This window comes from Miniopterus schreibersii (assembly GCF_964146895.1).
Source record: "Miniopterus schreibersii genome assembly, chromosome: 14".
In the NCBI taxonomy this organism is placed as follows: domain Eukaryota; kingdom Metazoa; phylum Chordata; class Mammalia; order Chiroptera; family Miniopteridae; genus Miniopterus; species Miniopterus schreibersii.
In genome coordinates, this window is record NC_138114.1 from 39464053 (window position 1) to 39473189 (window position 9137).

Sequence of the window (9137 nt, forward strand, 5' to 3'; positions counted from 1 at the left end):
AGGAGGGTCCCCACGCCGGGGGGCGCCCCCTTCCTCCCGCCCCTGCCCCTGCCCCTCCGGCGAGTCCCTGGGCCCTGGCCAGATACAAACGGGCGCGCTAAACTCCGGGAGATTTACAGCGGGCGGCTGGGCGCGCGGCCCCCGGCCGCCGGTGAGATATCTCCAAACAGCGCACTAACCACTTTCCATTTTATACCTCACCAGCTTTATAGCATCTTAAGGATTTCTGTGCACGGCTGGCTTCCCGCCCAGGGAAAAAACCCAGCCTTGTAAATAAATACTAAATATATATGAACAGAGACGACAGCGAGAGCAGGGGAGGGGGTGCGGCGGGGTGGGGGTGGGGTAGCAGCCCGGTGCCAGCCGCCGACGGGAGGGGGGCGGGGATGCGCGGGGGTGTCCGAGACAAAGGCGACAGGGAAAGCGCCGGGGACGGGAAGTGAGGGAAACTGAGACAGCGCCAGGGATGGATGGGCTGGAGGCTGGGTGGACGGCTCCACACCGACCCCGGCTCCCGCGCGCGCGTGCGTGCGTGCGTGTGTGCGCGTGTGCGTGCGTGTGTGTGTGTGTGCGCGTGTGTGTGCGCGTGCGTGCGCGTGTGTGTGCGCGTGCGTGCGCGTGTGTGTGCGTGCGTGTGTGTGTGTGCGCGTGTGTGTGCGTGTGTGTGCGCGCGTGTGTGCGTGTCTGTGTGCGCGTGCGCGTGTGTGTGCGCGTGCGTGCGTGTGCGTGTGTGTGCGTGTGTGTGTGTGTGTGTGTGTGCGCGCGTGTGTAGGAGGACCGGCTTGAAGCTGGAGGAGAGGGCGTGTGCACATGCACACGTGACGATTTGCATGCGGGGTGTGTGACTGGTGTGTCACAACGTGCTCCAAGGGAAGATTTAGGTTTGTGCGTGTGAGCAGATGTGGGTGCAGGGGTGGGGGTGGGGTAGGGCTGTGCCAGGTGAGTGCAGGGTGGGCACGTGGGCAGAATGTCTGGCCTGGGCAGGGCGTGTGGGCAGGTTCGGGTGTGTTGGGGGTGAGCAGGCAGGTGAGTTCGAGGGCTGCAGCTTTGGGACTGAGTTGTGGAGCTGAGCAAGCCCTAGGGGACCATGGCTTTGCGCGTTTGGGGGTGGGTGGGGGCCTGGGGGAGATGAGCGGTGGGCTCAGGGAAGCCAGGATGGGCCCTCAGGGGAATATGTGTTGGATCTGAAAGCAAGTGTCCGCTGGCGTGTTGGGGCCTGTCTGGTGGGTTTTGAGGTGCTACCGGGAGGTGATGCCACCTCCTCCACACACACACCCCCAGTCCTTCTAGAGACTCTGGGACTTTCTCTGCAACGGCCACTGGGGAGAGGGTCCCCGGTGCTGACTGAAGCCCTCGTACTACTAAGCACCAGCTCTGAGGTCTCTGGACAGGAGCCAGAGTCAAACCAGGGGCCAGAGGGACCATACTCTCCCCTCTCGGGGGACCCAGCGATCCCTTTTTGTTCCCCCCTTGTCTTCGATATTAAGTATTCAAACCTCATTTACATCCTTATTTTTCAATTTGCTGCCACAGTAGTTTAATTTATTCGATATAATTTCTTTTTCTGAGGGGACATTAATCATTGCCCTGTGCTTTTGGGCGCCTGTGGGATCTCTGCGTGTGTATGTGTGTGTGCGCATGCATCTGGGGGGGTGCTGTGCGTATCTTTGAGTGTGCGCCTGAGTCCGTGTATTTCTGTGCCCGTGTGTGCTTGTGTCTGTGTGTGAGGTGCAAGTTTGTCTGGTATGTGAGGGGGTGTGTGTGAGAGAGTGTGTGTGAGGGGGTGTGCATGAGGGGGGGTGAGGGTGTGAGGGTGTGTGAGGGGGGGTGTATGGGTGTGTGTGTGTGTGAGGGTGTGTGGATGGGTGTGTGTGTGAGGGTGTGTGTGTGTGTGTGAGGGGGGTGAGGGGGTGAGGATGGGGTGGGGGGGTGAGTGCGGTTCTTTGTGAGAGGGCTTTATGAGTGTGAGAGAGTTGGGGTTGGTGAGTGGGTGTGGGAGGGTGGGCACATGTGCCAGATTGACCCTTCTGGCCCTTCCCAGGATGTGAACAAGGAGGGGCGGGGGAAAGAGCATTTGGGAGACGGGAGACCTGGGTCACAGCCACTCTGGGTTCCCCAAGCTGAAGGCTGGGTTCAAGGACTCCCCCAGCCCCTGACACCCGCAAGGTGGGCCCTTCCCTTACCCTTTGCCAGTTTTCCTTCCCTGAGAGGGTGCCCTGGGCAGTTGTAGCTGAAAATGTTCTAGAGTCCATGGTCTCTCAGAGAGAGGGAGAGCAGTGGAGAAAGGCACGGAGACAGAAAGACAGACAGGAGCGCAAGGCAGGCCGCGGCCAGGGGAGAAGGAAAGGGGGAGAGACGCGGAGAACGATGGCAGCCGGAGAGAGAGGGAGAAGCGCCAGCAGTGTCTCAGCCCATAAAGCCCCTGCAATGGGAGGAAGCGGCGAGAGAGGCCCTGGCATCTCTCAGGCCCAGCCATGGCCCAGTTCAGGGGGGGTGGGGGGTGAAGGCCTAGGGCTGGTGTCCCTCCAGGAGCTGAATTTAGTGGAGTGACTTGGGGAGGCTTGTCGGAGAGAAGGGGCCAGAGGAAGGGGGAAGGGGGAAAGGGGAGAGAGGAAGAGAGAACCACCCTGGGGATATAATCCGGGGGGAATGACTCTGGGAAAATTTCGGGGGAAGTTCAAGGGAAAAGAGGGAGGAAGCTCTCCCGTGCCAGCTCCCCTCCCCACTCAGTGCATCTGGGCAAATCCATGCCTTCCTGAGACCACCTTTTGGTCCCCAGCCCCAGAAGCCCTGTCTCTCTTCTCTGGCACATTTGTGGAGTCTACTTTCTCCTAGTTGGGCCTTGGGGGGGATGGGCCAGGAATTGGTGGAAGGCCCACTGTCTACCAGGCACAGTGCTGGGATCATACCTGCAATATCCCACTTACTCTTCACGAAGCAAGAATCAGTCTCCCACTTCAGAGGGGAGGAAAGGAGAGGCCAAGCTTGCCCTAAGTCACAGGAAAGAGCAGAGCCAGGACTTAAGTCTCATCTTCCTGAGGCCAGTGCTGAGATATCCCCACTCCCCTCTGCTGCTTTCTGAGTCATGCCCACCCCACCCCTGCTGTCCTTACAAACACACAGGTACACAAAAAAATAAGATCTAAGACCCAAGGCCACAGTGGGGAGGCCTTTTGGGGCAGGAGTCAAGAGGTGGGAGTGGGTGGGGATAGCCTACTGGAGCTGGCCTCACAGCTACCCCCAGCTGTGAGCATTTAGAGGCCCCAGGCCTGCACCTGGGGCTCCTTTGGACCCTGTCTTCCCACTCACCCAGGACTCAGAGACCAGTAAGGATTCCTTCTGGAAGGTGGGGGCCAATCACACTCAGTCTCAGAACAGGGTGGCTCTGCCCTGGGCTTGGTTTCTGCTCCGGGGACCTGGATCCTTTTTAAGCCCAGTTTCAAACATCTAAGACTTGCCCAATTTAGCCTTATCCAAATAGTGGCCTGAGGCCCAGGGTTCTTCCTCTGAAATTCTGAAAATGAAATTCTGAAAAATGGTCTGACACTGGAAGTCATGAGCCCTCAGCATCTGAGCCTCCGAACGCCTAACTCTCTGAGGTCCACAGATTTAAATATTCTACTACCAAATGCCTATGAAACTGAATGTCCCCTGATATCCAAACATTTGAGTACATAAGTCACTGAGCACCTAGGGGCTGATTAAGTGTCTCCAGTTGGAAATCTGAGATGGAAGAGAGTCTGCACCTTCCCAACATCAATTCATCAGGCCCCCTCTCTCTGCCTCCCTCCCCCCTGAGTCCCTTCAACTCTCTCCACCCAGAGGGGCCACTGTGCACTCCTGACCCTCTAGGAGTCTGGCTCGGTCAGGTCATCACACCCACACCCCCAGCACAGACATGTCACACAGGAACTGTCACCCACTCAGGTCAGTAATAACTGGGTGGTCACAGCGGGGGGGTCTCTGGGCATGCAGGGAGGGGACAAGGGGACAGGCCTGGGGCCAGGAGAAGGTAGGGCGTTCATTTGAATAATGGGCAAAATCAAATTAATTCTACATTAAATAGTTGTGAATAAAGGGTTGAAGTCAGCAGTTTCAAACTTGTTTTCCTTAATTACTTTCCGTGTTTAATGTCATTAAGAAGATTAAAAATTCATTAACAAGAGTACTAAAGTGGCAAATCAGGAAAGCGATCACTCCAGGTTAGAAACTCCGCTGAGGCCGCACAGTGAGTCTTCTGCAGGGGGGCATGGGTGGGGGCCCAAGAGAGTTGGGGACAGACACGCACGCACACACTCACACACTGGTGCACAGCAGCAACGTGAACACGCATCCACAGTAACGGTGGGCCCGCACGTCCACATACTTAGACGCCTTGCACTCATCCAAGCCCAGGCCGCCTGTGACTGCCTGGAGGCAGTGCATTTGGGTCCGTAGCTCGTCAGGCCCCTGGCTTTAGAAACCCCTCTTCTAAGAAGGAGAATTAAAGTTCAAACTTTTGTGACAGGCAATATATGGCCTTAGGAATCCATGTCGGCCCAGAGGTCTCCGAATTCACTTTCTTGTCTCCTGGTCATCTTTCCATCTCTCCCTGTCTCCTTTCCCTCCCCTCCCACACGCAAGGGCTCTCCCAGGGCAACCCCGATCAGTTTTCTGGGAGGAGCTGCTGTCTTTGAGGCTTAATTTTCCTGGAAAAGGATCCCTTTTGTCCCCTTAGCTTGTTGGGCGGTGGGGGTGACTGAAGTGTGGGGAGGGGTCATGTTTCCTCCACGGAGAGGGAGCGGGGACACAAAGGGTAGCCTAGGGAAAGAGGGACAGGCTGAAGCAGCTGAGGAAATGGGACCCAAGAGTCCTGGTGTTCAGGCCAGGTTCTGACGCCCAACCCCCCTCTCTAACACCTTACCCTCTCGCCCCGCCCTTAGGCCCCTTCTCCTCGCTGGCCTCTTTCCTCTCAAACTCCAGGCCTCATGCCCCTTCACCGTGAAAGGACTCGCCCTGATTCAGAACATTCTTCCCGGGGGCTGTCACAGCGTCTCCTGCGTTTCTCTCTTCTTCTGTAGCCCCTAAACTCAGGAACAGATCCCTGCGGGGGGCCAGGTCGCCTTGTGTGCATCTGTGCCTTGTGCCTATAGTGTATCTGGTGGCTGTGTTGGCGGTTGTGTGTGTGTATCTGAGTGACTCTGTGTGTCCGGCTGTGTGAGAAGAACCATAAGCTCAGCTTGGGAACCCAAGTTAATCATAAACACATGTAATCAGATGAGCCTGTGAGATTCCATTAGCATGAGCCCTCTCGCCGAATAGACGGGAGAACCAAACTAAGAAGATGAAGTTACACCCCAGGAATAAACTCAAGAGAAATGAAAACATAGCCCCCAAAACGTATACAAGGATACTCATAGCAATATTATTCATGCCAGAAGTGAAAGCAAGCCAACTGCCATCCACTGATGAGGGCATAAATTAAACGTGGCTTATCCATGCCACGGAATATTATTTGGCCATAAGAAGGAATGAAGTACTGATTTATGCTACAACATGAATGAATATTGAAAACATTATGTTAATGAAGCCCGTCACAAAACCCATGCTCTGTATGATTCCTTTTATATAAAATGTACAGAATAAGCAAATATACAGAGAAAATAATAGATTAGGGATTGCTTAGGGTTAGGGTGAGGGGATGGCGGGGAAAGAGGAGTGACTGCTAATGGGTATAGAGTTTTGGGGGATGATTCAATGTTCTAAAGTGTCTTATGGTGATGGCTGCACAACCCTGTGAGTATACTAAAGACCACTGACTTGTACCCTTTAAGTAGATGAATCGAATGACATGTGAATTATATCCCAATAAAGCTGCTGTGTGTGTTTTTTAATGACGTATCTTGCTCAAGGTCTCCTAGCAAGTAAGAGGTGGTGCTGGTGCTAGAGTTTGGTCCCTTGACTCTAAGCTCAGTGCTCCTTCCACAAGCCCTATAGCACCTCACAAGTCTTGCTATGGAGACTTGAAGGCATGTGGGGAGGTGTCCACATAGCATCCTGGCTTTTCAGTAGGGTTGTCAAGTCTCTGTCTGTGATAGTGTGTCTTGTTATGTGTGTGTACACATGGACTTGTGGTCTCACAGCAAGTGTGTCTCTGCACTCCTGTGTCTACCCATGGATCTCTTTATGGTGAGTGCAGTCTGCGCCCAGGCACCTCTGCTCGCTGGCTGGGTCTCTGGATTTATCTGCATTCATAGGTGTGCCTGGGCATGTCCGTGTCTCTGAATGTCAGTGCACATGTCTGGGTCCATGAGGCCGTGGGACTTCAGAGGGGTCTGTGTTCATGTGCTCATGCGTGGCAGTGTTACGGCCTGTGTAATGTGTCTCAGTGGGTGCCCATGGATTTCCTAATGTGTCAGCTTATAAGTCTGGGTTCATGTGCCTTCACCTCTGGGTGTCTTCCTGCAATGTGTGTCAATGAGTCTCTGCACGTGTCAGTCTATGTTTGCATTCCAGTGTCCACACAGGTCCATCTGTGGGAGCCTGCATCTGTGTAGAGGGACCCATGGGCTTGTCCATCTCAGTCTGTGTGTCTGAGCCCCTCCTCCAGGCACCAGCCCCAGAAGGCGCCTGCCTCCCCACCCCCGCCTCTGACAGCCATGGAGAGAGGCTCACAGTAAATTCATGGCCGCCTGGCTGGGAAACAGGCGGCTGCAATGGAAAGGAAGTGTGGATTTGCATATTGAATTAAAATTAAGAGCTAATTATGCAAATAAATTATGACATTTGGCAGGAGAATTTGCTTCAAGATCATTTATTACGTTCTTTTTATAACAGTGTGAGCATTTAACGGTCAAAGACAATATTTTAAGGGAAAATTAACGCAAGATTATTAACCTAAAAACAATTCCACGTTAATGAGATGGTGAGCTGGTCCCCCCACACACCTGGGCAGGCCTGTGCTTAGGCTGGGAAGGCCTTTCTCTCCTCCCTCCCTTCCTTCCCTAGTCTGTAGGGGGCGGGTTAGGATGGGGCCAGGGAAGGGAAGAGGCCAGGGAAGGGAAGAGGCCAGGGAAGGCCAGAGGCCAGGGAAGAGGCCAGGGAAGGCCAGAGGCCAGGGAAGGCCAGAGGCCAGGGAAGGGAAGGGGCCAGGGAAGGGGCCAGGGAAGGGGCCAGGGAAGGGAAGGGAAGGGAAGGGAAGGGAAGGGAAGGGAAGGGAAGGGAAGGGAAGGGAAGGGAAGGGAAGGGGCCAGGGAAGGGAAGGGAAGGGGCCAGGGAAGGGAAGGGAAGGGGCCAGGGAAGGGAAGGGAAGGGAAGGGAAGGGAAGGGAAGGGAAGGGAAGGGAAGGGAAGGGCTGACTTTTCTCTCTCCCTGTGGGTGGGACATCTGTTCTAACTGATACCTGGGCTAGCTCTGTGGTGCACAGATTCTTTGAAGGCAGATCTTTGTCTGCAGCGTAAACTCGTGGAAGGGAGCCCAAGGCCTCCCCATGGACTACCCTGCTGGGTGAAAGCCTTGGGTTTCCAGAAGGTCCCTGTTCTGATGCAAACGTGCTCTTTGGGAGGTGTGATGCTATTACCTATCATTGCTTGATGCCAGTACTTGGTTCTTCCTGGAATGGCCATGGGGAGGGACAGCTGTTCCTCATAGCTACACCTCCAGACACAACATTTTATTTTAGTTGTGCAAAACTTCTGTGAGCCAGGGACCAGGGACCACTGGGGCAGAGCAGGGTGGCAGAAAAGACAAGGGCTTTGGACTTTGGAGACCCTCCAACTAAGGAGTCCTGAGGTCACATCCTCTCAGTGTCAAGTACCTTCCCCACTATACTGGGCATCTGCCCTGCCCTGCAGGTCTGCTCCCACTCTCCTCCAGCCTGCTCTGTGCCCTGGAGGCTGTCCTGCACAGTCTGCACCAACTGGCTCCCTTGGGTTTGACCAAAAGGTGTCACCAGCAAGAGATGAGGAGGTTGGGGTATTTCTGTCCTTGGCTCCCTCCCATCCAGGCTGCTCTGGACTGGACTGGCTGCATCTCCCCACCGAAGGCCACACCTTTCCACAGCTCTCCACACAGGTATCTCTCCTGGTTCTGGTCATTTTTTTCCATCCATCTTGGTCCCCCCCCCTTTTTTTCTTTCTTAAAAATCATCTTTATTGAGGTGTGATGTCATCTTGGTCCCTTTTAGACATGGGTTGGTCATAGCTTCCTGCTGTTACTAACCTCAGGATACTTACTGCATCATCACTTATACTTTTCCTAATCCTTGCCCACACCTTTGTAAATAGTTGTTTTATTAAACTCTCCTCAGATGACCCAGCAGAGTATATCCTATGTTTCCTGTCAAAGCTCTGGCTGGTACATTCCCAGTGCACTTCAGTTTCCTCATCTGGAAAACAGGGGTGATAATATACAGCTGACGGGTTATTAGTGCACATCCGGTGAGATCATGTGCATCGAGGCACAATGTAATTATCGATCACAAATCAAAATGCTTGTTTCCAGGTAGAAACTGGCCTGGGAATTAGGCTGATGTTGAAGCCATCGCTTTTATGAAGATTCTGTGTGACCTTGGATAAGTCGCTTCCCCTCTCTGGGCCTGGTTTCTCGTTGACAATGTGCAAGGGCTGAACTCCTAACTTTAAGGTCAGTGGTAGAAAGTGGTGGTTCTATGTTCATTTTGCTATTGAGGAAAGAGAGGTCAGGTGACTTGCCCAAGGTCACATAGCAGCTTTATGGCCACCTGCCTGGGAGTCTGCCTGGGGCTTGGGAACCTGGGTGGAGCCCCACTGTTGGACCTTGGAGACCTGGTGGAACAGACAGGCCTGGCCAGAGGTGTCTGGGGCTGGAGGTCTGCCCCCAAGTTTCAGGGGCTCACTCTGCCCCCCAGGGCAGGGTGGTTCATCCCTTGGAGAGAGAGGGTGGGGTTATTAATAACAACACTAATAAGAGAGAAAACAAAGCAGCAGGGCCTGAGCATTTTTTAAATAAAGAAATTTCCCTCATCTCGTGGTTAATTTAAAAGGTTTATTTCTTGAAATGAATCCTCTTCATCAAACCTCCGATCCTTGAAGATCGGAGGCGACTGCGAGTGCTGGTAATGAATTGATTTGTAACGTGAGCGACACGGCGCCCTCCCACCGGTGCCCACTGCAGGCCCT